This window comes from Pipistrellus kuhlii, unplaced genomic scaffold, assembly GCF_014108245.1.
Source record: "Pipistrellus kuhlii isolate mPipKuh1 unplaced genomic scaffold, mPipKuh1.p scaffold_m20_p_6, whole genome shotgun sequence".
Lineage (NCBI taxonomy): Eukaryota > Metazoa > Chordata > Mammalia > Chiroptera > Vespertilionidae > Pipistrellus > Pipistrellus kuhlii.
This window is the reverse complement of record NW_023425562.1, coordinates 43,927,247-43,939,921: the sequence shown is the minus strand read 5'-3', so window position 1 is coordinate 43,939,921 and position 12,675 is coordinate 43,927,247. Positions and strand designations below refer to the sequence as shown.

The following is a 12,675-nucleotide window of genomic DNA, read 5'->3' as shown; positions in this document are numbered from 1 at the left end:
TGGGCAGAGTTTAGGTTGATAGGACTTAGAAGAATCTGCCAACCTAGTAGGCAGGCGGAAGTTCTAAATGACAGGGTAGCACCCACATTATTAAAAAGGGGAAGGATGGCATGTCTTTCTCAGACCTGCATGTAGAACTAAAGTGATATTAGAAGCAAAAAGCACATCTGTCTGATTGTTTTGAAATTACACTTGTGGTTGCAAATGTGAATAAGAGTTAAATAATAATGTGCTTTTATATTAAATGCTTGTGTAGGCAGTAAGTCAATGGCCCACACTGCTTTTGACCATACAAAATTATGGTCAAAGTACAGTAAATTTTTTTTGTATGTGGAGTTGTCGATTTTTTAATATAAACTTTTTATTTTGGAATAAATTTCTGTTTACAGAAGAGCCTCAAAGATAGTACAGAGAGTTTCTACATACCTTTCACCCAGTTTCCCAAACATACAGTGCATTTATCAAATCTGAGAAAGCAACATGAATCTATTTCTATTAACTAAACTCTGGAATGTATTTAGATTTTGCCAGTTTTTCCATTCTTCTCTTGTCCCAGCATCTAATCCAGGGTACTACACAGCATTATTTGTCATGTCTCCTTTGTCTCCCCCGCTCTGGGACAGTTTTTCAGTCTTTGTGTTTTCATGACTTCGATGGTTTTGAGGAGTACTGGTCAGGTATTTTATAGAATGTCCTTCCAAGAGATATTTTGATCTTTCACACTAAATACAATGTAATAGGTAGCTGCTTTACATTCTTTTTGGAACAAGTCAGAGGCATACTTTCTTAAACGTGAATAAGGATGTAAATAAAAGTATATGTAAATTATCAAGTTTACGAAAGACAAAAGATGAATAGGTATTGAGTTTAATAGTTGTATATTAAACTCAATACCTATTCATCATTTTTGTATATTAAACTCAATACCTATTCATTATCTTTTTGCTATTGTTTAAATCAAAACTATCTGTCTTTTGTAAACTTGATAATTTACATATAGTTTTTGTATAGGTATTGAGTTTAATAGTTGTATATTAAACATCCACACAAATGATTTTACTGTTCAGAATCAGCAAGTATTTATTCTATATGTCAGGTATGCGTTTTATGCACTGGGATACAGCAAAGAACAAGTTCAATTCTCCTCTCTTGGATGGGCTTACATCGGGACACAGGCAATAAATAAGTAAACAGACAAAAGAAAAAATATCAAATAATCATAGTTTTGTACTACAAGGTCATATGACAAAGAATGACAGAGGAGGAATAGTCTTCTGAGGAGGGGCCTTTAAGCGGAAACTTCCATGAAAAAAGAATCTTTTTTTTCTTTCATTTTTTTTTATTAAGGTATTATATGTGTACATATCTTACCATTGCCCAACCCCCAACCCCACTCCCATACATGCCCTTACCCCCTAAAGAATCTGATTATTGAAGATCAGGTGGAAGAAGCTTTGGGAGAAGATCCTATTGGAAGCTCTAAAACTAGAAGGAGGGACTGAAAGGCAGAAGTCTTATGTTATAGACCAGGGTAAAGAGGCTGAATTTTATTATTGGCATAATGGCAGTCATTAAAGAATTTTCTTTCAGAAAATTACCAGTCTGACATTGGCTATTGTGTGCAGAAGAGATGTGTGGGGGCAAGGATGGAAGCAGGGAGGCCTGACTGCGAGAGGCTATTTTGGTGTATATTAGGCAGGAGGCAAAGGTAGAAATGGAGAGATGTGGATAGGTTTGTTTTGGAGACTGAGTGACAGAATTACTGATGAATTGCATATAGAGTGTGAGGAAAATGGAGAAATATAGAGTGATTTCTGGGATCTTTGAGTTACTAGACAAATTGTAGCATCAGTAAAAAATCAAAGCATAATCAGAATTTTTATATTTGCACCTTTAATAGTGTATCAAAATGCAGTTCTTAACTTCAGAGGGCTTTCTGGAGATTTAGCAGAGAAGTGAAGCACAAGAGGTAGGATATGAAATATCTCTTAAAAGGGTTTGGAAAATGTTGATTTCTAAATTGTTGCTGGTGTTTGTATATGTCTTATTTACAATCTGGGTTAATGCTTCTTTCTGTTGCTGGTTGGCCAAAATGCCATCTTCAGGGTCTAATAGATAGTGTATCCTATAGAATAAAAACCTAATATGCAAATTGACTGAATGGCAGAACGACCGGTTGCTATGATGTGCACTGACCATCAGGGGGCAGACACTCAACATAGGAGCTGCCCCCTGGTGGTCAGTGCGCTCCCAAAGGGAGAGCGCTGCTCAGGCAGAAGCTGGGATTGCATCTGGTGAGCACAGTGCAGTGGCAGGAGTCTCCCGCCTCCACTGAAGGCAGGCAGTAAGAAGCGAGGGCTCCTGGATTGTGAGAGCCCCGGACTGCAAGAGGGATATCTGACTGCTGACTTAGGGCCCAGGCCGGGCTGAGGGACTTCTTCCCCTCAGTGCCGATTTTTGTGCACCAGGCCTCTAGTCTATAATAAGCCTCTCACTCTGTAATTATCCAAACTTCTCAATAGGAATTAGATGATGGGGAGGAATTGTGAAGCCAGAGAACATGACTGTGGTAAGAAAGGGGAAAGGAATGTTGGTATGACTTTCCCATTTCACTGATTATTGCCATTAGAAGGGTTTGCTATGAATGTGTGGAAATATAATATAGCTATATGCAAAAGACAGTTCACAAAAATAGACATACACAAGATTATAGCTTACACTTCATACTTACAAGTCATTAAGAATGGCAGACATTGGGGAGAAAGATTTCTTCCTGAAAAGTCAGGAATGGGGGACTAAGGACAAGACATTTAAGTAATTAGCAGATTTTACGTACGGAATCTTCCCTTTCTCTAATCTTAAAAACCAGGTACACAAAAATTTTTAATAAGTTGTTATGGTTAGTGAATTAAAGGGGAAATGAGTCATAAAGGATTGACTAAAGAGGATAGATATTATTGGGGAAATAAGTGAGAATACCCTATTTGAATATGAATCCCACATGCTCCTTTAAACTTTGTAGATTGTGGACAGTCCTTAGAGAATATTCTTTTCTTTGATCTGGCATCCTGGGAGAATAGGTTGGGGATGCTGGAAAAAGGATGAACTTCTCTCCATCTGGGAATATGTGCTGATGGGAAATTTGGGGTGGCAAGCCTGACTAGTCTGAGCAACTTCTTCTTCCAACTTCCCCTTTCCATTGTCCTCTGTTCTTCCTCATATGTGGGTATCAAGTTTAGTCACACTCGGGGTTACTATGGAAATTGTTTCTTTTCTTCTGATTGAGAAACAAAACTGCACAGAATGGATTGTTTTTACATCCTGATATTTAAATGAAGTGTCATTCATTTTGATAAGGATCTAAAAGGAAAACAAACCAACAACAGAAATATCTGGGTTTCTGATTTTTAATGACCATCGCCAACCCAGTCAGTCCAATGTTTTTAAAATTAAAATAAATTCGAATCTATAATAATAAAAGCATAACATGCTAATTAGACCAGACAGCCAAAAGACCTTCCGGACATCTTTCTGGATGAAGCCATGGGGGCCGAGGCAGAGGCAGTTAGGGGTGATCAGGCAAGCAGGCAAGTGGTTAGGGGTGATCAGGTAGGCAGGCAGGCAGGCGAGTGATTGGGGGTGATCAGGCGGGCAGGTGAGTAGTTAGGAGTGATCAGCAGGCAAATAAGTGGTTAGCGGCGATCAGGAAGTTAGGCAGAGTGGTTAGGGGCAATTAGGTAGTTTATGCTTCTGCATCTTAGCTACAAGAGAAGTGTTCATCTTTGTTTCATTTGATTCTGGGAAGCTTTATAAAAGATTATTAATGAGATATTTTCTATCAAAATGGGTTCTTGTATACTTATTTTTTAATAATCTTAGCTTGCCAAAATAATACCTAAGGCAGTCCCTTTAGTATTTTTATTTTGGGTGGGTGTTAGTGGTAGATATGTGAGAATAGTTCCTTTGAGAGGATTACAATATTGATTATATAGTCAACCCTAAAATATTTATGGATGGCATGCTTTAAAAATTCAGTAAACATCCTATTAAATGCAGTGTCAAAAATGACTCTGTTTGTGCAACATGTATACAAGTATCCAGCATGTTTTCAAAATGGTTGGAGGACAGTGATGTATGAGGCTGAGGATGGTAGCCATAAATAAGTTTTATGGCCCAACATTATAAATGCATGCTGTATAAGGCCACTTAGCTTATCTATGGGTCTCCTTGTTGATTGGTGACTGACATGCTGGCAGTTGCTGGTGACTGTGGTTATCACAGTAGTTACCTTCCTGAGGTCTTTCAGTATTAACCATAGTATTTTAACTTTAGACTTTTTTTTTTTTTTTAAGTCACTGCAGTTGACTTTTGGATGTCATGATTTATTAGGTTAATTCTTAAAATACGTAATGTAGGCAAATCAGGGCCACATTTCATGCTGAATTAGAGACCACCTAATATGATGAGTAAACATCACCCTTTAAATAATATATATGGTGAGTCACAATTGAACTTTTGGTTTCATGTGTTTAAAAATAAACATTTGTTCAGATTTTACTAAAAAATGTTACACTAACCACTTCAGTTAGATCATCCTGGTGTAATAGGATTGAGGTTTTTAACATGTAGATTTTTGTCATGAAACATAATAGTTGCAAGGAACCCTTTAAGATTAGTCATCTTTTACACATGTTTTACCTCTTAATTTGAAGTGTAATCTAGGGAGTGTGCTGCTTTTGTCACTGGCCTTTTCGATGACAAAAATTTGGTTATATTGGTTATAGTGATAAAGAAACTTTGCTTTCAGTACTATTCTGCTGAGGAGTCCAGGGCTTTTGGGGGGAAATCCTCTCTTCACAATTTATACCCATTTTTTAGATAAAGAATCAGGGCCATTTGACCAAGGACAATCTATCAATAGCAAGTCTTTGGTGAAGTAAAACTAAAGGTCTGAATGAAATACATTTTAGTTTTTAAAATGTTTTATGATAAATTTGTTTACTTGTTTGCATTTGTATTTTAAAAATTTATTATTTATTTTTTAGTTTAAAAAAAATCACCTCGAAATAAATATAATCGCACTTCTTGGTCTAACTATTTAAACTGAGGGGAAGTTGTCAGGAATAAAGAAGATCGTATTTTATTTTAAATTAGTTATTATAACATATTTCTTAAGTCCTTATTTTTTTAAGTTAGCCTGTGGTGGGCAGTATAATATTTCACAACTGATGTTCATGCCCTAACCCTGAAAACTGTGAATATGTCACCTCATCCCGCGAAATTTGCTCTTGTACTAATTCCGAGGTGAAGCTGTGAGAAAATTCAGTGTATGAGATATTTGGGTACAGGAAGACTTCAAGGAAGTAAAGGGCAAGCTGTGTCTTAAAGGCTGAGTAGGAGTTCACCTGTAAGACAAGAGGGGAAAGGATGTTTTGAGGAGAGGTCAAGTGTATACAAAGGCATTGCTGTGTAAGATGTAAAAATGTAATCTTATCATAGATGTCTGAGAAGTGTGGAAAACAGAAAAAATTAGAAGCTAGGTAAAATAAAAAAAGTGCTGGCCATTCTAGACTATTTCCTGCTAGCTCTATTTCATTTTCTTGGGGAAATTTAACTATAAGTTACCAAATACTATAACTTTTCAATATGTTAATGGGCCTGTCAGATAAAATTTCATGTACAAAATCTTCCCCTATTCAGTTCTAAAAAACAGGTTACTCATCCATGAGGTAAACATCAAAATAAAAATATTTTTTGTTTTGTTTCTTCCCCCTTAACTAGTTGATATATTTTATTAATGATAAAATCATTTCACCTCAGAATTGATCCAGTAGGAACAGCAAAAGGGCAAATAGTAATAACTAACATTTTAGTTACTTTTTCTATACACCAAGCACTGTTCTTGGTAGATCCTCATAACAACTCTGGTCTGGTTTTTACAATAAAAGATAACAACTTGTGAGGAGATAGTTTAATCTCCATTTTGCAGATGAGGAAATGAAGATATAAAGTATCCAGCACTGCTCTATATAGAGAGTTCTGCCTCGCTCTTTTTCTTTACTTGTACTTCTAATGTTTATAGTGGCCTGAAGGGACAAAAATCCCAGTATTCAAATAACAACTGAGATTTACTGAAAATGCCAGAGAAGTGTTCATATTCGCAGTTGTCAATAGAATCCAGGCAGCTCAGTAGTAGAATGAAAGGTGCTTTTATTCAAGCAGTCTGTTGAACGGGGTGTGCTGCTAAGGACACTTGAGCATGGCCACTGTGCATCGGCCAATGATCTTAAATGATGACCAAGAGGTATTTAAGAAATCTGAGATGCCTTCTGAGGCATCCAACGCAGATTAGATTAGTTTCAGTGATGAGGGGACTTCTGTGTCTAATTCTTTAAAAACTGGTCAAGCCCTGGCAGGTGTGGCTCAGTTGGTTGGGCATCGTCTTGTGCACTGAAAGGCTGCCAGTTCGATTCCTGGTCAGGACACGTGCCTGGGTTGTGGGCTTGATCCCTGGTAGGGGGCATGCATTAGGCAGCCAATCGATGTTTTTCTGTTTTTAGTTTAACCTTAAATCAATGTTTTCCTCACCCTTCTTCTCTCTCTAAAAATCAATTAAAATAAATAAGTAAGTAAGTAAATAAGTAAATAAATAAAATTGGTGAGGTATTCTATATCAGGAACTTAGCATATGTCACTAAGTAAATAAGTAAATAAATAAAATTGGTGAGGTATTCTATATCAGGAACTTAGCATATGTCACTAACCAGATGTCTATACCTGGTTATGTTTTATCTTCCTTAAGGGTTTAGTTTTCATGATATATAGTATTTACTTATCTTGAAAGATCCCTATATATGTAATCCAAAGTACTGAATTTTCTACAACTACTCTGGAGTTAAATTCTTCCATGCAGTTATCTTATAATTTTATAAAGAATGGAATGATGGAATAATTGAAAATGTATTAATGCGGTCTCTATGTTAAACTTACTGATCTTATATGTTAGACTTGAGCACTGAGGTTTTTGTATTTTAGATACAAAATTATTGGCCTACTTATAATGATAGGATAATTTAAGTATGTATTTATATTCTTTTAATCAAAAATTAGAATATAGCCGAAACCGGTTTGGCTCAGTGGTAGAGCGTTGGTCTGCGGACTGAGAGGTCCCAGGTTCGATTCTGGTCAAGGGCATGTATATTGGTTGTGGGCACATCCCCGGAAGGGGGTGTGCAAGAGGCAGCTGGTCGATGTTTCTCTCTCATCGATGTTTCTAGCTCTCTTTCTCTCTCCATTCCTCTCGGTAAAAAATCAATAAAAATATATATATTTTAAAAAATTAGAATATAGGCTTTTCGTGGTTAGCTATCTTTCCCCCTCTCCTTTGTCAAGGTGCACCTTTGTGGAATGCTGCTTGATGGACCTCAGAGACACTCTCAGGTGGCCACTTTCTAAAGAGCTTGTTTACACACATTTTGCCAATAAGGAAATGAGGAAGGAACTCTGAGCTCAGATTTGATCTCCACCCAAGGCGAGCTCTATTTTTCTGTTGTTGCTGAGAAACACAATGGGGTCTGTGTATGTGGAGGGGAGATAACTGTCAGGGTGACACAGTTAATTAATCTGCAGGGCTGTTGGTGCCATCTTCTCAGAGCCTTTTACAGTTGCTCTGACTCAGAGGGAGTGAGTGCCAGGCCTGTATTTCCAGTTCAGGCTGTGCAGCGAGTTCGCTGGACAAGTACCATAGCGCTGCCCGCTCTTGGACTAGCAAGTTCCTGTACCAGTGCCTGGGAATGCCTGCCCATCTTGTCAATCGAGGGGACTGTCAGGGCTGGAATTGTCACTGGGAGCTCTGAGGTTTGTTTTCTGCTCTGTGTGCTCTTATTGAACGACTGCACACAGGCTCTTAAATTACAGTTGTTGAGTGACTGTCTTCAGGAGACCAAGAGTTTGAAGGCAAGGAGTACATCTCTCTAGTACCAAATACAGTGCCTGGTTCATAAAGGCATATGCTAAATATATGTTGAAAGAGTCCCTCATCCCATCCCTTCCACCTCACTGGCAAAGAGATGGCGGGATGCCTAGGAGGGGCTCTCAGTATTGGTTTGTCCATATTGTCTTGGTATTGGTTTGTCCATATTGTTTTGGCTAGTGCTTGAACAGGGAGCCAGGTGTTCTTGTGTTTGTTATCTTCTTTTCCAGCCTGTTGCTCTTTCCATACGCTTTTACCAGTATTGTTGGGTCCCTTCTAATCTTAATCATGGTCCCTTTCCTACTCGGATGGTTTTGCCCTTCTTAACTCCCACCTCTCATTTCTGCCTACTAGTGATAGCCTCTCCAGATCTTCCCGTTGTTTTTCATTAGTTTGCCATTTCATTACCCCTAGTGGTTTGGAATAGTGTAAATTTGTATATCTTATTTCTTGGTATTCCCCCCCACCCATATCATTTAAGGCAAAGAAATGGAAATATTTGACTGGTTGATATGTTCCTGTTAGGACATTATTAATGTATAATATATGATTTTATAGGAATGTTTTCTGTTTTTGTTGTTAAACACATTATCTAAAGTGCTGATTAGTAAAGGATCAAGAAATGAGATGTCATTATGAAAAGGTCTGGGGTTAAGTTAAAGCATTTCTTATATTTGTAGAATTTTTTAAAAGAGATGATTATATGCTATGGAGCAGTGAGAATTTAAATTTTATTAAAATTAGAAATTTTTGTTTGATATAACACTTTTTTGAGGATGAAATAGAAATTAAAGTTGTTAGAATTCCTAGCTAATAAAGATGAATAAACTTGCTATTCTCCTATATAATAAAAGGCTAATATGCAATTATCCCCTCGGGAATTCAACTGACTGGGAGTTCAGCCGCTCACTGTGACATCTTCTGATCACCAGGGGCCAACACAGAATGAAAAAAGGAAGGCTCACCCGGAAGCCGGGGGAAGGAAGGCCCCAGCCAGCAGCCAGGAGGCCCTGATCAGCCCTGATCGCCAGCCAGGCCTCGGGACCTACTCATGCATGAATTTTGTGCAGTGGGCCTCTAGTTTAGATTATTAATAAATATTCTAAATTTATATTTTCTTTTCCCTTACTTTCCCAAAACATTTGGGTGGGGAGGTGAGGATATAAACTAGGTCAGTTGAGGTCAGTAATTTTTTTACAGAAGTCTAGTAACTACCTCTGTAGCCAGGGCATAATTTCCCAAGCCACGGAAGGCCAGACCAGAGCAATTAATGACTCATAATGCCAGTTTATGACAGTCCTTCATACAAGCAGAATTATTTGTGCTATTTCAGCTGGTTTGACCAAGTCTTTCAGAGTAATTTTGCTTAACTTGAACATGCCATACACATAACAAGGATAAATACCATTTTACTAAAGTATAGTGGGGACAGAAAATAACATGAATATTATTCTGAACTCTCCCTTGCCTGTGAAAGATGAGTGTCTGCTCCATGAACATGAAGAATGATGGGAGTGATGCAGGTACAGTCCTGTTGCAAGAGGAGGGGTGAGGGGTGTTAATTTTGAAAACATGGTGGGGATAGTTAGGGAGATATACTTGGTTAGAAATGCAACTCAGCTAGAGTCATAACAGATATTTTTTAGCACAAATGTTCTACAGATTGGCAAAGAAACCACTGAGGAAAAATGCTGCACTGAGGAGCATGTTAGAAATGTATGGATACCCTGTAGGTAACCTGAAAAGTTCATTGTTCATATTAACATTTCTATTTCTACCCTGACATGTTCCTTGAGGGAAATATTTTGCGGGCCCAGTGAACTTTTTCATACATGTTTACAAGTCATTTGGAAAAGAAGACAACCTGAACAGGTGGTTGGCATCTATGTTCATTTTAATGTGTCTCCCAATGTATGTAGGATCATGGGGACAAAAAAAAAAATCCCATGTAATTTACTAACTCAAAATTACCAGCCTTAAAAAATGTTTTGTTGTTAATGCAGACTAGCACTGACTTTTTCCCCCGAAGCTACAGTTACTTTGAAAATTAATTCCTTTGTGTGTAGCTCACTGATGGTCTGTGGGGTTGCTTATAGTGGGTAGCGTAGTTCTGCCTTGGTCCAAATGAGCTTTATCTGTGTGACTGCTCAGTGGCAGGAGCAGTGGCCTGCGCTGTGGTCTTTTCTTGTCTTACAGATGTCTGTGGCCTGCAGCTGTGGGCGTTGGTCTAGGGATCCTTGATCTGCAAGGGCTCTCCTGAATTGCTAAATGAGAACATTTTATTTGCAGCAGCTTGCATAGCTGGTCAGGGCAGGTGCTGTCTGTCGCACTTTAGAGAAGGAGACACTGGAAGACAGATAGGTGAAGGGACTTATCCAGGGCCACATGGCTAAGGATAGAATTGACTCTACATGCCCTGCATTTTGTTATAACTGTGCCCTTTCTCCTATATATCCAGCTGCTTGGGCCTCAACTTTGTCATCCACTCTTTTGCTGTTTGGGGTGTAATAGAAGTATAGTAGCGTTTGCCATAAGGACTTTATATTCTAACTAGAGGCTCAGTGCACAAATTTATGCACAGGGGGAGAGGGGTCCCCTCAGCCCAGCCTGCACCCTCTCCAATCCAGGACCCCTCAGGGGATGTCCGACTGCTGGGATCGGGCCAGAACCGGCAGTTGGACATCCCTCTCACAATCCAGGACCGCTGGCTCCTAACTACTCACCTGCCTGCCTGCCTTATCACCCCTAATGCCACCCCCCCCCCCTCGGCCAGCCTGATCACCCGTAACCACCTCTGCCTGCCAGCCTGATCACTTTTAACTGCCCCCACTGGCCTGGTTGCCCCCAACTTCCCTCCCCCCTGCCAGCCTGTTTGCCCCTAACTGTCCCCTCCTGATGGCCTGGTCACCCCTTAATGCCCCTCCTGCTGGCCTGGTTGCCCCTCACTGCCCCCCTCTGCCAGCCTGGTTGCCCCTCACTCTCCCCCCTCCCCTCCTACCAGCTTGGTTACCCTGTGCAGCCTGTTGTTCAGTCATTTGATCATCCCTCGCTAATCCCTCTGCTGGCCTGGTCGCCCCACACAGCCTGCTGGTCAGTCATTTGGTGGTCCCTGTCTAACCCCCCTGCCAGCCTGGTTTCCCCATGTAGCCTGCTGGTCAGTCATTTGGTGGTCCCTCGCTAACCCCCTGCCAGCCTGCTGTTTGGTTGTTACTGTGAGGACGTCATGACCAATTTGTATATTACCCTTTTATTAGTGTAGATTTGAGTTCCTTTAGAAGTTCCTTTTCACAACCAAGATTTGAGGGGATTCCTACCTGTTCCTGTTTCCTTAATTTTCTTGCCAAATTTCTGTTGCCTCCTTTAAATTTTTCCTGTAACCTTTTAAAATTTAATTAAGTGCTACTAAGTAGCATCATCACTGCCCGGGTGGACAAGTTGTGTGAGGTAGGAGTGGGTCCAGCCTATATTGTCAAGGAATGGTGCCCCTCCCCACCTTCCCACCCACGGGACTGCACTCATTCATTGCCTGAGGTCTGTATGTGGTCAGCAGATGGTCTCCTCTTCGCCTAGGAGGACTCCTGTCCATCATTGACGTCTTCACTCCTCATCTTCATACCTGAGGCTGAAGCTTCTCCTAAGGATAGCATCTCATTGTGTTTGCTCTGGTCGGAAGGGTTATGTTATTATTTTATCATGGAAGTTAGAGGAACTTCCCTTTGGGCAAGATCTGAACTGTGTACAGGCCCTGAATGGATGGATGGCATTAACACACAGGCTCTGGTTCACACTTGAGTTCCGCTACTGGTTTTGTGTGACCTTGGGCACCCTGTTTGATTCAGTTCAGCCTGCATCTTTGCAATGACAAGTCCTTATTTCACTGAGTCATTGTGAGATTAAACTAAATATTATGTCTAAGGCACTGAGAAGTGTGCCTATCACAACTTCAGCATCCACTAGACGTTAGCTTTTATTGCTGTTATTACTGCTACTTGCAGTGAGGTGTAAAAAGTAGCTTTCTGATACATTTTTACTACGTGTTTAGGTCTTTCTTATTTGGGGAAGGATCTTAGTTTTAACGGGTGGTTTGTAGGTAACCTGGCTGGTAGTCTTTTCACTAAGACAAGCCAGTCTTCTTTGTGGTGGAGCCCAGTGTGCCAGGTGGGTCTGACAGAAACACTTCAGCCTCCCTTGTTGCACGGACAGAACTGGGCAGAGGTACAGCCAGTGATCACTTTTGTGGTCTCCTTGGCAGCTCACTGCTCCACTGCCATCAGGACCATTTAATTTCTGTTCTCGCGGGGTTGTTCCCAGTGTTGCCACGCCTCCCACAGACTGCTCTTGCTTGGAGCTCTGTTAGGCGGTTTCTTCTCCCTGGTTTCTTGCAGGAACAGCTTGCGGTCCAGAATGAGGAAGGGAATCAAATACAACTTGACATTTAGTCATTATCTCTCCAAAGTTGTCCAAAGGGAGTATTTAGTGTGATGCTTCAGTGGAAATAGAATTGTCCTAAGTAATCTCCAGCTGAAAGAACATACGGGATGGTTAGGTGCACACTGGTAAGAAGGGAGGGGTCATAAAGTAGGGCAGTGGCCATCCTTCCAGCAAATACTTCTGAGGGTCATACCAAGTGCTGAATATAGGGTATTTCAGTGAACAAATAGGCAGAAATCCTGCACTTTATAGTTTCTGATCTAGAGACAGGG

At 40.1% G+C, this 12,675-nt stretch overlaps 1 protein-coding gene across 3 annotated transcripts in view; it reads left to right on the top strand.

The window, feature by feature from the left end:
- PHLPP1 (PH domain and leucine rich repeat protein phosphatase 1) overlaps positions 1-12,675 on the top strand; it is a 227,594-nt gene that overhangs the window by 103,250 nt on the left and 111,669 nt on the right. The gene's annotated exons all lie outside the window — the stretch shown is intronic.